Source organism: Agelaius tricolor, unplaced genomic scaffold, assembly GCF_023055355.1.
Source record: "Agelaius tricolor isolate 1412-34295 unplaced genomic scaffold, bAgeTri1.0.p SCAF_14, whole genome shotgun sequence".
Classification (NCBI taxonomy): domain Eukaryota; kingdom Metazoa; phylum Chordata; class Aves; order Passeriformes; family Icteridae; genus Agelaius; species Agelaius tricolor.
The window spans coordinates 4,367,845-4,386,570 of record NW_027269274.1 but is presented as its reverse complement, the minus strand read 5'-3'; positions in this window follow the sequence as shown (position 1 = coordinate 4,386,570).

Below are 18,726 nucleotides of genomic sequence, written 5' to 3'. Positions count from 1 at the left end.
GACTGTTGCTGTTTTCAACAGAAAGTGCTCCCCAATGATCCATATATTCAAGATGTATGGGAAATTAATACCTTAACACATATATTAGTATGTCAAAATGGCATGCCTACTTACCCATTTATCAGGTTAAAGGAGGAGACTGGTGTGACTTTAGATAGTCATTTCATTCCTATGTGCCTACGTTCTGTCATTTAAAAACAGGAATATGGATAATAAACAATAGCAGAATGTTATTGAGTCGTTCACATTTATAAAGCCCTTTGATATTGTCTATGCCTCAGTTTTCTCATTTGTAAAACAAGTGTAATAATTCATGTATTTATAGCTTTAAAGGGTGGATAATCTAATTTGACATCCTGTGGAGCAAAATCCTTAGCATTTCATTTAGCTATTCCTTCACTGTTCTCAGTAACTCATGGCCTAAAGAAAGAACATTTTACAAAGGCAGGAGATTTTGATTTTAAAAATGTCATGTGACTGATAACCTTCCTCAACTCTTGGCAAACTATGCCCTTCATCAAGCACCTAAACTGTTAAAACTATGATCCTTATTCACCATGTGATATTGTTCATGATTCCTAACTTTCCAGCATGTTTTAAGACACCTTATAACTAATTTATTTTATTGGACAATTTGTACAATAGATTCCGTTCCATCTATTGCTTCAATTATGCTGAGCTATGCCAGTGGCTTGCTCTTTATGACATCCTGCTCTGATATCCCTTTTTTAACAAGTCTGAGTCACACTGGCTGAAAGATATCCAATGGTTGTTTGTAGTACAGCCCTGGATAGGATAAAGACGTGTCATTAGTGATGACCTGCCAGTGATTTTTCTCAAGTGGGCAGAGGAGCATTGACCAAACCATTGCTAAGAGGCTGCTAAGTGGAGCTCAGCACTGTCTGACTTTCCACTCATCTTCCCTCCCCGATCTGTAGAGCTCTGTTATTTCAGGAGTCACTGGAGTGCACAGAAAGGAGCATTCCAAGTGGTGGCAACCATCTGCTTCAGAGGGTGTTGCTGGCAGCTCATTTCCAAGCTGCATCTTAGTCAGGATTGAGAATTTTCTAATTTGATGCCATGACTAAAATCTCCTTGTCGATGGTGTGTCATCCTCAACAAATTTCTGATGTTTTGGTGATTGCAAGGAAGACAGCTGGATACAAATACAGATGAAGGCAAGTCCAGCAGAAGAGATGAGTTTGTGCTTGCTTGGGTGCACAGGCACACACAGAACAAATTACCATTGCTGTAATTGCAAACTTGCATTTTCCAAATCTTTCAAAGTATAATTCTGTATTTTCCTCACATTATGTCTTTTGGATTGGTCCCTGTGAAGGAAAGAAAAAGAAATCATTCTGCTGTGAAATCCAGTGTGTCTGTCAGAGAAATATAATTTACCATTTCAAATTCCTGTTGTGGGTAACTTGTTGATTGACAATTTGTTTGATTTTCAAGGTGACAAATACAAATAGCTGCCTCTGAGTGGACTCTTGGCTACTCCATACAAAATAATTTACTTTTGTCCTTTTTAAAGCTGCCTTTTGGGCCTATCATGAATGAACCAGCTGCCTTGAAACTTGGATAAAATATATTTTTTTTACATATATAACAAACCAGTGAAACAGTAAAAATAACATTGGCATAAGCTTGCCAAGGGGATTTGGTTGAACCATTAGGTAAGGTCTGCCAGATATATATAGTTTCAGCTGTTGAAATTGCATATTCATGTGTTTTTCATATATCTATTGGCCTCTCTCTCAGAGAACTTTGGAATATTTTTTTTACTAGCCTATAATTAAACAATGGCAATCGAGACAGGGTATTCCCCAGAAATTGCAAAATGAGGAGTATGTGGTGGCCCCTTGCAGAGTTGCTCATTAATCTTGAGAAAATTCAGAAATAACAGATTTGGTGTGAAGAAATGATGGAGGGGGGGTGGGCACAGGACTAAAACACAAACTTATTGTACACATGTTTTGCAGATTTAAGTTTTGTGCAAGGAATGCAATTGAAATAAGTCCCTACAGTCCAGCCAGTCTGTATTATTTGTCCATATTATTTCCCCTACCCCTAGAAATTGACTTGAGTTGGTGCCACATGTCCCTGTGCCATCAGTCTGTATGTCTGGGAATAATTCACTCCTAGGCTAGCCTTGATTTTTGAAGGCTTCCCTCCCATACAACTCTAGCTTATTTATGAAGCAGTGAGTCAGGTTCTCTGTTTCTCTTTTTCAATGAAACACAACACTGAGTGGCTTCTGGTATCTTAGTGTTGGTGAAGTTTTCTTTCCTCAGAGTTCTGCCTCACCAGAGTTACCTTCTCAGTAGGACTTACAAAGTTGTCTTGGCGTAGCAAGAAGTCATTAATTAAAAGAACATTCTTTCTTGCCCTATCTGTGGGCAATTAGAATTTCCAGATCCCTACCCCAAATCAGCTTGGGTCAGGAGTGTGGAGCCTATTCTGGAGCATTGTTCGAGAGCTATGCAATCGAAATTGGGAGGTCACGTTTCTCTGCAGACTGAGCACTGCTAAATTCAGCAGGACGGCAGGGAAGTCATCCAAAGCTCTCACTATGGCTTACACATTGTCACCCACCCACCTCCAAAGTATTTATGTGACCTATCAAGCTTCTGCTTCTTCACTCGCTTGGGTTAAGCATTGATGCCGTTGTCTTCGGAGACCTCAGGCTGTTCAGATTGATGGGCAGAGCAGAAAATTGACTGAGCAGGGCCTCTGAAAAGCTCCAGCATGGAAATCCACACAGGTGTAGGTTCTGAGTGTGAGATGGTGGCTGTCCATGCCATGTTCTCCACCACTCCAAACTGCAGTCCCTCCGCACTGGCATCACTTTGCCATGTCTCAGATTTTATACTCACTACATGCTATTTCGTAATTTTTCACACATATCAGAGCCATGAAAGCAGTCCAAGGATAAGTGTTTAAAAGGATTTTAGAAGAATATGATAGTGGAGCTGAATGTAATCCCAAAGTTACCCCAAGATTAAAGAAAGCAAACATGATTTTTACATAGAGCCGATTTTTGTGATGGACTGGGATCTTGTGTATGCCACTGTCTTTCTCCTCTTCTCTAAGAACCATATGACTCTTAATTCATAGTCTTCCAGACAAAATTATCTATCTATCTATCTATCTATCTATCTATCTATCTATCTATCTATCCATCCATCCATCCATCCATCCATCCATCCATCCATCTACCCATCTACCCATCTACCCATCTACCCATGTTTATATTTTTAATAGGTTTTGCTCCTGCCTTGAGGAGAGGCAGGAGGAGAGTTTTCTGTCCTGAACAGCTAGAATGGTTGCTTTTGGGTTTGGAAAAAAGTGTTTTGATTTCCAAGTGTGTAGAAACTATGTTGGTGTTGCTCAGTTTAAGGAAGACCCATAGTCTTGGACAGGAAAGTTCTGATGTTTCAAGTATATAGGCATTGATAAAAAAATACTGAAAAAAAACTTCATGCTGTAAAAAAAATCAGTTTCTGTGCCTTCTTTTTTCCCTTCTTTTTTATTTTTTTATGTCAGCAGTCTACAAACATTTATTTGGAGAAGTTTATTGGCTGTGCAGACGTTTGTACTGATATAACACAAGTGTCTCTTGTCTTGATATCTTGTGAGAAGTCAGTCGTAAACTCCTGTCATGTCTATTTTCTTTGTCTCTTATTTCTTGGGTCCCAGTATAATGTAGGGTAGACATCACTGACACGCTCAGAGCATCACTTTCCTGAAGCTGATTATCCACCAAATTCTAAATCTCAAAGCAACAGAACTTGAATTTCCTAAATTAAGCATCCAAATAATGAAGGAGGAAGGAGATGGAGGTGGGGGGAAGAGGAAAAGAAAAAAAAAAAACTCAATCTTTCCTAAAATTAATAAATTAAATTAAAAATTAAAACAGTGCAAACTACTAGAATTATTTTACAAAGACTTTGCACACCCAAGGCACAGTGTGCTGTGGGCAGTGCACCCAGAGCAGCTTTCTCCTGCATATTCTGCTTTTTGAATATCAGAACCCCCCCTTCACAGCAGGGAAAACTAGTGAACAGAAAAGCTAAATGCTAAATGTCCCACTGGAGGTTCTTGGCAGAACTAGGAGCAGCACTCAGAGATTCTGGCTCCTGTTTCAATATCTTAATTACATAATTAGCCTTGCTTAAATCAGGTCATGTGGCACTCAATCTGACTTCCTTTGCTGTCGTGCTATCTGTGCTATGTAATTCTCATGCCAAGATAGTGTGCGGAGCCTTAAATAATCCAAGATATTCTAGTAAGGCATGGTAAAAAGTTAATTTAAAAAAAAAATCACATAAACATATATATAAGGAAATTAACACTGTTAGAGATTAACATAATCAAACAAAATATGGTTCATTACAACTGTATATATTACCATGCATTTAAATGAATGCTGATTGAAGGGAAAATGTATTTTCTCTGCACTGAAATGAAACACAAGAGCAAAACAAGTGAGCTGCTTTTAAGAATCTGTAGCTGAGAAATTTATTTCATAGGTAACAAATGGTAAACGGACAGGAATAGTTATTTCTGTTAAAGGAATAAATCTGCTGAAATACTGTGAAACATTTTCTGTGCAGCAAGCCACAATATATACAATAATGCAGTAAAATCCTCCACCAAATATCTGTTAAAGGAATAAACCTGTCAAAAGAATTAATTTTCTGTGCAACAAGGTTATTCATTCAACAGGCTTCCACCATATGTAATTTATGAAGCAAATTATACTATTCCAAAAAGGAAAGGGAAACTCATACAATGCAGTTTAAACTACAGCAAGACTGGCTGGAAGAATGCAGCCTTAAAAGTCAGGAAATCTCCAAGCAGAGCCAAGTGCCTGCACTGTCGGTGAGCAAGGAGCTCTCAGTGTGCACCAAATGCTTTACCATGACTGTGGGGACAAAAAAAGAACACCCTTCTCACCGTATATGAAGGAAACCTGGCAATGTGATAGGCAGGGGAACAGTTCACATTTCTGATTTCTATTCAAAAATGTACTTTCCTGGTGTATCCCACGTTTCTGGGTGAGTTGGAGATGCAGTTCAGTCCGAGCAGAATTACCTGTCCAGTGAATCAGAGGGCACTGAAATTATTACTGCTTGAATTAGGGGATCCTGTAGTATGTAATAATACCTGGTGGTGTTTTCTTTATTGCTACTTTCAACCTCATGCTGTTTTTTACTTTGGTGCCGTTGAGTTTAAATGTAGGAGGCAAAGGGACTCACCAGCACTCAGAAAATGTAGTTATCCCTTCCAGTAACTGCAACCTTTTTGTACCAAAAAGCATTGAAAAGTACTACATGAAGGTGTGGTCTCTTTTACCTGCAGCCATTCCTTTGCTGTCTGAGCCAAATTCATCAAAATAATCAAACTTTGCCCTGTGCCAGATCTATAATTTGAAAATCCCTTTGTAATTTTATTCCTTGGCTATCTATCTGGGGGCCACTGTAACTTTTGGGTGAAGTCTTGTAATCCAGCCTGAAGTGTCATCCTCATTGTTAAGTTCAAAGCATCTGAAATACTTTATTTACAAGTCTTTAATATCATGAAAAAGTCTTCCAGTCCTGGGCAGATTAATTTTCACTGTTTCTCTGTGCAATCTTATTATTTTAATAATTTTTCACTACCCTCTAAGCAAGTAGAATGTTGATTCCTAGAATAATGATAAAGTTTCCTTAAAAAAACCAAAAAACTGCAGCAGGTGAAAGTAGCTTTGTTTGAGCTTTTGTTACAAATCCAGAGATTAAGCCATGTTCAATTAACCTTTTGGCAAATATGGGCTAAGCATCACCATAGAATCACAGAATAGTTTGGTTGGAATTGACTTTAAAATCCATCCAGTTCCACCCCCTGTCAGGGAAGGGACACCTTCCACTATCCCAGGTTGCTCCAAGTCCTGTCCAGCCTGGCCTTGGATTACTCCAGGACTGGACAAGTGATGTCCCAAGTCAGGTATGAATAAATATGGACTGATTCATAATTTTGGGTGGAAATCAAGTGCGACCAAAGAAATGTGGCAGTGTAGCTAAGTCACCATTGCTTTTTCTGTGTGTTGTTAACCCAGAGCTAATAAAAGAATTCAAGGCATTGGATTCCCATGGCATGGGTGATCCATCTCAAATATAATTCCACAAATAAAGAGTGAGAAAAGTGCAGAAATCATACCAGATAATGGACAAAATTACAAAAAATGCCACAGCCACCTTTGCATTTTGAGATAGACAAAACCTGGTGCTTCCCTTAAACAACAGCTGTAGTCACCTGGAGAACTGCTCAGGAGGGAAACAAGCATGAGCAATAATTCACAGCCAGTTTACAGACAGCCTCCAGTGGGGAAGCTCAGGCAAAGATTACATAAAAGAGATTAAGACTTCCAGGGATTGTCCATTCCAGGTCTATTTATTTACATAAATTTGTCAAAGCAGAATTAAAAGCTGCAGTTAAGATCCAGAAATCCATATTTGTGATTGAGCTAGGTGTAATATTTGAAAGTATGTACTTATCAAATTGCAATATCACTTTGTTTTCTTCCTGCAGGCAAACTAAAGAATAAATTGCCTCCCATGCAAATCTGCTCACCTGGTTTTGGTTAGGTTTTTTTATTTTTTTCCCCCCTGTTTTGTTTCATTTTGTTTTATCATTCAGTCACTGAAATCTGATCTCAAAAAAATGTAGACAGATGTACGGAAGACTTATTTTTCCCTTGGCACACTGTTTAAAAACTTATAAATTAACTCCCACTCTTCTAAATCATTCTTCTCGAGGTGTTCCAGCCAAGCATCTTCGCTGGCTGCCACATCCTAAATTCTTTGGGATTTGCTGTTGGCCTGAAATTATTGTGCTATGTGAGCTCATCATCTGGGATATTAAAAATATCCGTTGCTTCAAATGTGATTCGTATATCCAGTGGCATTTGAGTAAACAGCAACATCACTGACTCAGGGATCCAGCTTGGCTCTGTGACATCTACTAAGTGCAAAAGCAACACCATTTTAGGGAAGAACAGAACTCAAAGATTATTTTGTTTATATATTATTGACTGGAAGGGAGATCTGGCCTCCTAAGCAAGTGCATAAAAAAAAAAGGTCTAGGAAACAGAGGCCAGAAAAATAAATCATTGTTGAAACAAAATTTTAAGTTTCCTGCTCCTGACCTCCTCAAGAAAGGTCTCATTTTTCCTTTCTCTCATATTTTGAGTGTTGCAGAGAACTGTAAACCACAAAGTGCTTTCTTAGTGATGGAGTTTACTCCTACTCTAGGCCAAATTCTGCTGCTGAGGAGATTTTGTTTACTGAGTGTGCTCACCATTTGAGTTGTGGTTGTTGTTTAAATAAATGTTTAAATTGCTGATAAAGATTATTCAAGTTAGAGAACATCCTGAGTGGTCTAAAATATTGAACAGCAAGCCATTAGTTGAGATTGACAATAAAGTCTGATTAATAGTTTGATTTTTAAAACAATTACATAAAAATTTTGTTTGAAATCACTCATTTTAAACAGCTGACATTTTAATGCATAAATATAATTGCAGATTCTTTAAGAAGAGCCTAATTTTGGCCTTGATATATACGCTGGCAACTGTGTATTTGAAATAGAATCATAAAACGTAAAAATTTTATATTTAATCACTAGTGTCAAAAATTATTAGGTAATAAGCACAGCAGGAGAGAATGTGATAAAAGATACAAAGGCCCATATTTAAAACATAATTTTTCTAATACTCACTATGATTTTAAGATGTCATGTCGTCATATGAGGGTGAGTGGGTCAGATGCAAAATTGGCTTTTCCTTTTTTTTAATGTGAGGTGATCAATTCTCACTCGTGGAGGGGTTAAGATTACTGGAAGCCCAAGTCCTCTTTGTTCACCCTCCAGGCAGGTCCCAGGGACATCAGCCCTGTACCTGTCTGCTCTCCATGGGTAAAGTTAAACCATCCTCCCACCCAAACCCAGCGTGGTGCAGACGAGGAACAGGAGCTGGAGGAACTTCTGAAAAGAAATCTGTCATCTCACAAAATGCTGTTTAATTATCTCACACCTGGTGGTTTTCCACAAGGAACAGGGGTTTTCCTTTCAGATGGTTGAAGTCTTTCTGCAGCACCAACCTGAGTGCTTCCATGACAGAGAGAAAAGGACTCTCACAGCTCTATTGGAGGCTGTAATAGTGCACAAAGCAGGAGAATTTCATCCAGTGTGTGCTCTCACTGTGTTTAAGGCCCTTTTTAGCCAGCAGAGATGACTCTGATCCTTGTAGTTTGCTGTTTGTCTCAGCAATCTTTTTTCCAGACATGCAATAACTACTATGAAAAATGCATCTGCTGTTTCCAGTCCATTTGTGACCATCAAAAGATCTGAGGTTTTTAAGTCACAGCCCAACACAAATGATACCATACAACTTGCAGAGCAGAAGGCTGATGTATGGGCATGATTCCTTACTGCAGTAACTTATTTACCTCTGGGACAGAGCTCAAGAATTTATAAGCCTTGCAGAAAGGAGTCCCTGCCCTGGCCACCTCACAAAAGTGCTCTGCAATCACATCTCTGCTTTCCTAAAGGAACTAATAGGATCAGTCCCAGCAGAGACAGAACAGGAAAGAGCAGCAGTGTGGCAGGATAATGGCCAGGCATTTTTGCTATTACCCCTGTAGTGCCTTTGAGTGACCACTTTTAAGTGGAGAATTGGGGTTTGTGGAGTACTTTAGTGTCATTTTTACTCTCCAGTTTTGGTTTTTTTTTTTACTCTGGCTTTGCTTAAATGAAAACTGCTTTTGAACTGCTCTCCACTGTGGCTGCCTGCACTGGAGGGAGAAATGGGAGAGGCATAGCAGGAGTCCTGCATTCCAAAACTCTTCAGCACCTACTGGAGCCATCCAGGGGACCATCTGTCCATGGGTAACCTCTGTGGCAAGAAAAAGGGATAGGGACAAGGTGTGGAGGAGGAAATCCTTAAGTCTGCAGGTACTTCTGGCCTACTGCCAGACTGGAAATAAGATTTTTTGCTACATGTAATAAGGGCAATCTAGAAGTGCTGAGGAAATTAAAATAAATTCGGAGACAAAATTAAATTTTAGATTGAAACACCAAGGATTATTGGTTTTTATCTAGAAGGCAGATGATGGTATTTAGCAAACCAGGTGATTTTTAAATTGTAAGTGTAATCATTTAATAAAAGTTACTGAGAGTAATTTGAAAAGAAAGTAGACAAAGTGAAAGAGGTAGTTCAAGACAGGGTTCAGTTCAGTCAGGAGGTCGAACATGAAGATGCTTGAATGAATGAAAAAATGTTTATTTCTTGGTCCCAAAATCTTAGAAACAGAATGGCCTGGGTGAGAAGGGACCTTTAAAGCTCATTCCATTCCATTCCACTCCCTGCCATGGGCAGGGACAACTTCCACCATCCCAGGTTGCTCCAAGCCCCATCCAGCCCAGCCTTGGACACTTCCAGGGATGGGGCAGCCACAGCTTCTCTGGGCAGGCTGTGCCAGGGCCTCACCCCCCTCACAGAGAAGAATTTCTTCCTAATATCAAATTTAAACTTTGTGCCACAGAAAATCCATTTCTGACAACACTTCTACACTTTGCTGCCTCAGGAGCATCCCCAGAAGGCACCATGTAGTTGTCCTCTTCAGGCACACTTCCCCACAGCCTCTCTTCTCAGCCCTGGCAATGAAATACCAGGCTAGAAGGATCTTTTCTACCACTTCTCATGGCCTTTCTTATGTTCTTACTTAAGAAGTGCCTGGGTTTGCCATTTTTTAAAATTAAATTCTTTAATTTAAATTAAAATTAAATTTTTATGTTATTATTAAATTATTTTATTAAAATTATTTCATTATTAAAATTTTAAATTATTAAATTTAATTTTAAATTTAATATTGTTCTGTATGCTCTTAAATGTCAGCTGATGAAATGTCACTCATCAGGAGCCATGAATAGAAGCAATCACCAAAATTTTGGTCGTGAGATAATAGACATAGATCAGGAGTGTTTTGACCATGAGTGTTTTGTTTCTCCAAACCAGCTGAGAATCACTGGAGCTTTGTAGAAGCCAAACTACAAACCCATGGGTTTGCATTATTTCCTGTCAAGAAATACATGAGCACACTCCGTCATAGGGGAAATAATTCCAAATTGGGAACCCATTGGTGTCAGTGTTTACTGATGGTTTAGCTGATGAGTTGTAGATGCACTGCTGGCAGATACTTTGCAGTCCTCAAAGGACACAGCTCTGCTTCCAACCAAACTGTCTCTCAGCCAAAGTGGAAAAGCATCTCCACCCTCACCTTGGTAATCCTGGTGAGTCAGCTGAATTTGGTTGAACTGATCTACTCAAAATCGAAGAGAACATGTTAGTACTCCTCTTTTTCATCACCAGAATTATCTTCTCCACTGAAGAGTAGGTTAATAGTTCAGGAAGATCTGTGGAGTTTGGGAAGTAGCCAAGATTGTGCCACTTCTAAATGCAGCACCTAGGAACAGCAGGAAAATCAGTTTGTGTCCACTGTCTGATCTGCACTGACCATCTGAAAATAATTATATGCAAGCATGCGTAAAATATATACATATATATATGGGAAACAGCTCTGGTAATCAGTTTAAATGTAGCCAATCTAAACTCCTCACTCACTCATACACCCTGATGAGCCAGGGGTTGCTTGTTTGTTTGGGGTTTGCCTTGTTTTTCCTTGTGCATTGTTTCTGGAGCAGATGGGCTTATCTCTGCAGAAGGGCTCTCAGCAAAGCATTTTATCAGATCACCCTTCTGATTGCAGCACAAAAACAGCCTTTCTGTCTTCCTAGCAGGGATGTATGGGAAAACCTCTCTCCCAGTTTCACATGTGTCCTTGCTGCATTTTTGTTTGATGCTGTTGGCTTCATTAGGGTTGGTGTGACAAGAGTTTACAGCAGAGAGGAGCCACCAAAGTACTCTGATGATAAAATCTTCCGGTTTGTTGATGGCCAGTTCTTTGTAATTCATGAGTTTGTTCACAGTGGGTGATTTTAGCCCTATATTGACAGGAATTTTTAATCTCTGTAGTATCTCTGGGATGATGCAAGCAGGAGAAGGCTGTTTATGTCTTTCACAAGCATCCTTCACCCCTACCGTGTTGGCTTTAGATGTGTGTTTAATATAGGGGTGGTTATCTCTTGCTGATCTCTGCTTGGCAATGGCCACTGAAAATAAATCTATGTTGATTTTGTTAGATCTGTCAACAGTCCTTGATGTTATTGACAATGAGGTTTTGTTGACTTGTGGAAATGGAAGGAAACTTTCCTCAAGTATGACATTTTCTTAGCATCCCATGAAGTGTGTCCAAACTAATATTCTCAGCAACAGTTTGGTTTATTGTAAAGTGTTCAGACCTGATTATTTGAGGAAAAATAATAGAGTTTGATGGGTCATGATATGGCAGAATTAAAACAGGGAGGAGGGATACAAAGAAAGAAGGAGGAGGGTTCTTTAGCATGACTGAAAACACCCAATTTCATGGTATTCTCTGAGCTATTATTGCAAATACTGCACAACATCTTGATGTAGAGAGTTCTGTGAACCTCTTGGTTGTTGTACAGGAGCATTGTGCCAGATAAAGAGGAAACAGCTCTATGCTTTGACAATAATCTTTGCTAATACATTTTCCAGTGGGGGAAAAAATAATCCTAATTAAGAAGTTAGTTTATGCCTTACAAAATGGAAGGGCAAAAGGTTACTTGTTCCAGGGGAAGAACAGGAGAGTAGATCTGAGAGCTGACAGTGGGATTGGCTTGGATCCACTTCTCTTTAAGCTTAGTTTTTGCAAGCTCTCTGCCAGCTTGGAGCACGATGGACCTCTTTCCATACCTAATGGCATGCTGGATGTCAGCCCTGGCCTCAAGAAAGCTCAACTGCAAAAGCAAAATTAGGTGTGTTTCTGTGCAACAAAAACAACACCTTTCCCAACAGCAACAATTTTTGTGCTGTTCTGAAGGCAGCTGATTTGTAATCCATTCAAGTCCATATGTGAAACACACTGAAAACACAAAGATAAAGCAAGCTGTAACACCAGACAAACACGTGCAATAGGGGTGGATTTCAGAGTTATAGCTGTATTTATGCCTGGAATATTCACACCTTGATCTAATCCTCCTTTTCTTAAAGGGGAATTTTTCAAAAGTTCTTAAGGACCCATCATTGGAGCTACATCTTGAAAAGGGCACGTCTTTCTCTCGCACACCTCAAACAAGGTGGCCTGATGTTTCAAAAGCTGCTCAGAATTCAAACGCTTCCTTCGGGTGCCTAAGTGGAAGAGCATCTCTTTTGAAACTTTGGCCACTTGTGGAGGTGTTTAAATGGGAAGACTTGGTGCTAAGTAGGGCATGTAAAAAGTTTTCCCTTGAAATATTTCCTTAGGGAAAATTGGGGTTTTGACTACTGAAATGTTATTTCACAAAGAGCAATGCTTTCTGTGATAATAACAGGTTTTAATAAAAAGAAAAATGACCACTTGAAGAACAAAGAAGATTCCTGTTATAAACTAAAATTTAAAGCATTTTCAATTTAAAAGTTAGCATTTGCCCTTTGGAAGCTTCACTGAATTTTTGTTTTTTAACAGCATTTTCCTCAAAGAGGAGGCTGGGCAAGAACAATTCTTTCCAGATCTAACATAAAATTTTAAGGTGAAACAAGTGGCAAGATTCAAACAAACAGAAGAAAAATGAACCCATCCTTAAAAACATCCCTGAGAACAGCTGAAGATCCACATTCATTCCATTCTGTCACTAAAAACTAGAAAGTTTTCAGACAGCTATCAGGAAGCAATGGGGTACGTGTGCAGAAGTCTGTAACTGAAGGTAGATTAAGAATTGGAGCATAAACTTCACTTACCTCTCGAGTAGACTTTGAGCTCCAAGGCCCTTAAAGGTTAACAATAAAATCTCAAATTGAATCCTCATTTTCAATATGAGACAATTTAAGTTATAAAACAATGAAGTGACATGAGCCTAGCGAGGCCAACGAGGACACTTAAACCAGGGTTGTCAGAATGCCCAGGTTTTATCACCCATGAAAGGATGTAACTCTCCATGACATTAAGGATGCAGGGTTTGATGGAGTGTCACAGTTAGTTGACACCAGAATCATCCAAAATCGTAGACTCTCTGTCACATCCTGCCACTGCAGAATAGAAACTAATGACTGTACTACTACACCATCACAGGCATGCTGGGGTGCTGGTAGCTGGTAAATTATTACACAGCACTAAGGGTTGCCAACAGGAGTAGACTTCTAGGCTAAGAAAGAGCTAGGGGAAAAAAAGGGAAACTATAAATGTGGGCTGTTTTACTTCAACAGATTTGGCTGCTGCTCCGAGTGTCTGATGGGACAAATGGTTTGGGGACAATACCAAGTCATGCTGGGCCACCTGCACGAGTTGGAAATCTATACTTTCCTGTAGATGTTTTGTGAAAGGGACATTTAGATAAGAAAACATGAATATGCACTTTTGGCAATGGAAAATATTTTTGCAGAGACTGATAGAATCAAAACACCAAGGCTCATATTTTTAAACAAATAAAAGCATATAAAATAGAGAAGTGTCTTATTTCTAGAAATAAATTTGCAGGGAAAAAATGGGAGATATTATTTACAGAATGTCATTCTGTAATGTCTGTAATGTCATATTTAAGAGACTCCAGAAGTCTGTAAATAACAGAAATTTAAAACATCTTTTGGGCCCAGATGCAATAGGCATTAAAGTCTGATGGAAAAATAATTTGATTCTAGATTGATAGCTTTTTATCATTTTCTGCAAAGGAACAATATCAAAAATCAATGTGTAGGAAATACAGAGGACAGATGCACTCTATCCTCAGCTAAATGATCTTTCTGAACAGACTCCTGCCCAGGTTGCAGTTGAGCACAGAAATACAAGCCTTATGGATGCAAATCAATGGTATTTAAGCATAACAAGCTACCCAATTACACACAGAAAGAAACTGGCTGATTTGGTATCATGGATCACAGCCTGACTGAGGGTACAGGTGACATCTTGCTGTGTTATGCAGTGTTCAAACAGACCTATCACTGGGAGGGCTGGGAAGTTATCCTTTCTCTGTACAGAAGAAGGGATAACTCTCTGCCCTTTTTCCTGGGTTTTGTTCCCTATTTCAAGAAAAGTTCTCATTTGTTTGGAGAGGATCCTGAACACAGCATCTCAAAACCCGGAGCTAGCAGGACAGATTGGCTGGATGAGGTTGTTTTAGCTTAAATAATAAGCACTTGAGAGGGGACATGTAAGTAATTACAGAAAAAACAGCGGCAGGGAAGACAGAAACAATCTGTGCATAATGGAAAGGACATGACATAATGGGCTTAAATTACAGCGAGGGATTCCGGTTAGACATCAGGAAACTTTCATAACAATCAGGATAATAAAGCACTAAGGTAGGCTGCCTGCAGAGGCTGTGGGATCTCTGCCTTTGGAGGCCATCCAGAGCAGGGCAGACAGACTTCTGAAAGGATAGACAGGAGGATAATTGATCTTGCTGTAGGGCAGAGGGGTGCACCAGGAATAACCTTCCTAGAACCTGTGACTACCTTGAACTGTTGATATCCTCAATCCCCACCCTTCTTAAAACTTGTTTCTTAGTCTTATGTCTCCATTTTATTCAGGTTCACCTTTCAAATCTATTTCTGACTTTATTTTAGAGGCTTGGCCTTATCCATCTTCATCTTAAAACACGAATTTAACTACTACCTCTGTTCTGATGATTCACAGGTCTGTGCATCTTCCTACCTCAGACCCAGCTAACACTTTTCAAAATAAAAGTTTGGTCTGTTTTCCTGACATATCATTGCAGATGTTTTGCTCACCACTAATCTCTGCACAGCTAAAAAAAATTTTATTGTAATCAATTCCCCCTGCTCCCTGGTTTTCCTTTGATCACATTGAGTAACACTGTCAGCCTGCTGGTAACTCAGGTCTAGAACCTGGAAATCATTTTACCTAAGACCTCACCTGGCTCTCTATTCTGGACTATATATGTATTTTATGGAGGAGAGGTAATATTTGCCCTGCAGAAGGACACAAAAATAGGGACTCTCATCATCTCCATTCCTTGAAAAATGCAGCACTTTCTCATCTCCCTGTTCTCAACACCACCAGAAGCTTCATTGCTGTCTTGGCTGCTGCTTTGACCCTGTCAGAGCAGGGAACTGCAGCTCAACAGAGCAAGTGCCAAGCTTTGCAGGTAGCACACCGTACCCAAACACGTGTTCCTGTCTTGTTATACCACTAACAATTTGTTGTTCAGAGTTGAAAACATGCTGAATAATGAAAGATGCCTGGAGAAAGGAACACGGCGTGTCCGTGTACCTGCAGCGCGTTGTTTCTGTTTGTGTCTCAGCCCTGAGCCGAGATGAGGGAGTGTCGGCCTTGCCTGGTGGATAAGCACCCGCTTCTCTGCCAAATGAAACTCTGTGGCTGCAGAAACAGTGTCTGCATTTGCTTTCCAGCAGGTAAATACACCCACTGAATTCCTGCCATGCAGCCCCACAGTGTGGCAAACACCTCTGGGAAGAGCCCATGGAAAGGGAGGGGACAGGACCTCAAGCCTCAGGATCCATCTCTCTGCTAAATCAAACTGACCTTGATTTGAAATAAAAGGGGTGCTAAGGGAGTGTCGAGGCACATCCATGTAACTGATCAGAGATACATTTTGACGACAGGATTTTAGGATGAAGATTGGGTTTGCTTTTTGTCTGTGTTTGTGCAGGTGCCCAGTGCAGCTCCATGACTAAGCTCCCTGGCAATCCCACAGTAAAATAAGTAAAAGCTGCTTTTCAGTGGAAAATAAACAGACAAAACTTTCCTACCTTCCTCCTGGAAATGTGCTGTGGTGTGGTGTAGTCTGGGGAGATGCTGTTGTTCCTTCGGGCTTAGCTGTGACTGTGAGCTTTGGTCACACTCTGGGAAGAGCTGCTCTTAATGAAGAACCTTGTGACCATTGTGTCTGAGCCATGGATTGCTCCATTGAGCTGGTGGAGTGACTGTGAGCTAGAGGAGATGAAACCCCCACATAATCTAATCAGGGGAGTAATGAGGTTTGGGACTGGAAAACCAAGAGGGACAACAGCAAACAAAGTGGGGCTGTGCCACAAGCCTCTGAAGTCTGTAAGTAACTTTGTTATGTCAGCAGCAAACGAGGGAATAGCTTTGCAAGAATTCAGATCCCAAATACCATTGTAATTAGCATTATTTCAAGATTAAAGAAACCACGACTTCCGTGTAACAAATTATCTCCAATTTAAAAGCAAAAATAATGTATTTTTTGTTCATAAAAAATGCTCAAGCGGAAGCATTCTCACATTAATTATTTCAGTCTATTCAGAAAGCATATCCCTGCTTGCTTTTTATTATGCCTTCCAGCTCCTTCTTTGAAAAATATTTCAAGAAGCTGCAAGCTATTTTCCAAAAAAAATGAAAAATAAATAATCTTTGAAGCAATTAGAGCTGAACGACAGAATGTATAAATATTTTTTTTACTTATTCTCCCCCTAGATTCAAGTCCTCCATTTTCTGCCACCTCCCATCTTGGCAGCTGCAATTCAAGCATCTTTGCTTGAACTTTGAAGGCAGGCAAGTGTTTCTCTTTCTTCCCCCAGAGTTGAATCAAATCGTATTCTGTAGATTTGACTGGCAAGAGATTTTATAAGTGAGCTGAGGGCTACTCCTGGAGGCTAAATGCATTATTTCTATAATGCATTTGTCTTCACTCTCCTAGGAGCCTAAATACTTCTGAACCTTTCCCTACAAAAGTAATAATTAGCGAACACGTTACAAAAAACTTTGCTTACAATGGGAAAAATCGCAAAATTGAATAATGGGAACTCCGGTTGGTAGTGTGGAATTATCTGGAATGTATTTTATGGTAAGAACAAAGAGCACTTTGAATGTCATGTAAATATCATTACAGAGCAGCTTTTTATTTTAATGAAGGCTTTGCCGCGGTTCAGCGTTGGGCACAACCGCTCAGCGTTAGCGCAACTCCAAGTGAGCCCGTGCTGCGCTGAGGCTGCAGCTTCGTGCCTCCCTCAAAAGCACCTTCAGCCCCAGAAAGCTGAATTTAAAATGTAATTAAGGAACATTTGTCTAGTTGCATTGCCACAATTGAATCAATATGTAGCCCAATTAAACAAGAACAGTGAACTGTACAGCACTATCAGCTACATTAATAAAAGGTACCTGTTTTCAATTCTCTGTAATATACTTTTGCCTTTCCTTCCTTTGATTTTTGCCATAGGAACAGGAGAATGCATCTAAACAGTTTCCTATTTCTCTGGCACTAGCTGGAAGTAGTCACGAGTTGCAGGGAGATAATATATTAATATGAAACTAGCCAGGAGATAAAAAGAGCTTACACGGCACTTTTCATAGGTAAGATGATTAAAAGTGTTATATATGATAGTAGGGCGTGGGGCCACATCCTCATTTGTTTGCTTTCCCAAGAGGTGGATGGGAGGGTGTGCTCCAGGGATCCTTCCTGGAGGTGGCACAGAGAATATTCTCTGTGGGGCAGGAGAGCTTGGGATCAGTGGAGGATTGCTCTTATCTAGGAAAAATTTGAGCTCTTTCTTAGTGCAAAGACGTGCTGGGCACCGAAAACAGCCCCTGCCCACACCCAGTGGGAGCAGAATAGGGTGATCATGTGCAGAAGGGTAAGACTGGTCCTAGGATAATCCTCCCAGCAGCATTTACTGATGCTGGGAGCAGTTGCCTACAGTAGGTGACAGGTGTAAGTGTGTGTTGTGGTGCGTGGTCTTTTAATGGGCTTCTTGCAAATCAAAAATGTTCAGGATCATCAGTGAGAACTGGAAATGCCGGGCAGTAAAACACAGGTGAGGACAGAGGGGAGTACCATATGCAGCCACTGAGAGTTCCTGTGTAACCCAGGCCTGAAAATGCCAGAAACAGACAAAATTTTTAGGTTAGTTTCAGTTTTAAAATCACAGTTTAAAAATTTCCAGCAACCGAGGATCCACTGCAACCTGAGATGAGGCTGGCGAGTGGTCAGGGAACTTTCTTTAAATGCATTATCCAATTTCTACAGACTGTGATAAAGTTGCTCCATGATCCCGTCAGAGTTAGGCTAAATGAGTTTTTCCATGAGACAGCATCTTTTTCAATTTCTTTAATGTTTCCTATGACTTTCTACAATAATTGCCTAATTTTTCAATGTACTTTTCAAAGTGAGGATCCAGAACTCCACAATATTCTCACAGAGGAAATAGCAGGCTGAAATTAAAAAGTGCACCTGCTAAATATACTCCTGTCTGAGCATCTTAGAATGGATTTGTTCTTGAGTTCACAGCTTAATACCTGAACATAATGTTGAAGGGATCATACCCATGTCTTCTCTAGAACTAGAGTTCCCCATTTAGAGTTTGTAGCCTTCACATTTTATTAACTAGATATGTAAATTCACACAAAGTCACACCTCTAACTCATAGCTTTGCCTTCAGATGTTTTATGGTCAGTCTTGTCCATTTTCAGTAGCCCCACTCAAGTTTGTTTACCACCCTTCCAAATATTGTTTTGTTCCTGAGCTTTGCAGAAACAATTGGTTTCCTCCCAGTGTATACTAATGACACATGGTACAAGGCCAAGAACTATTCCCTGAAAGATTGCACAAAGTGTTGCCATGTTTCTCTTG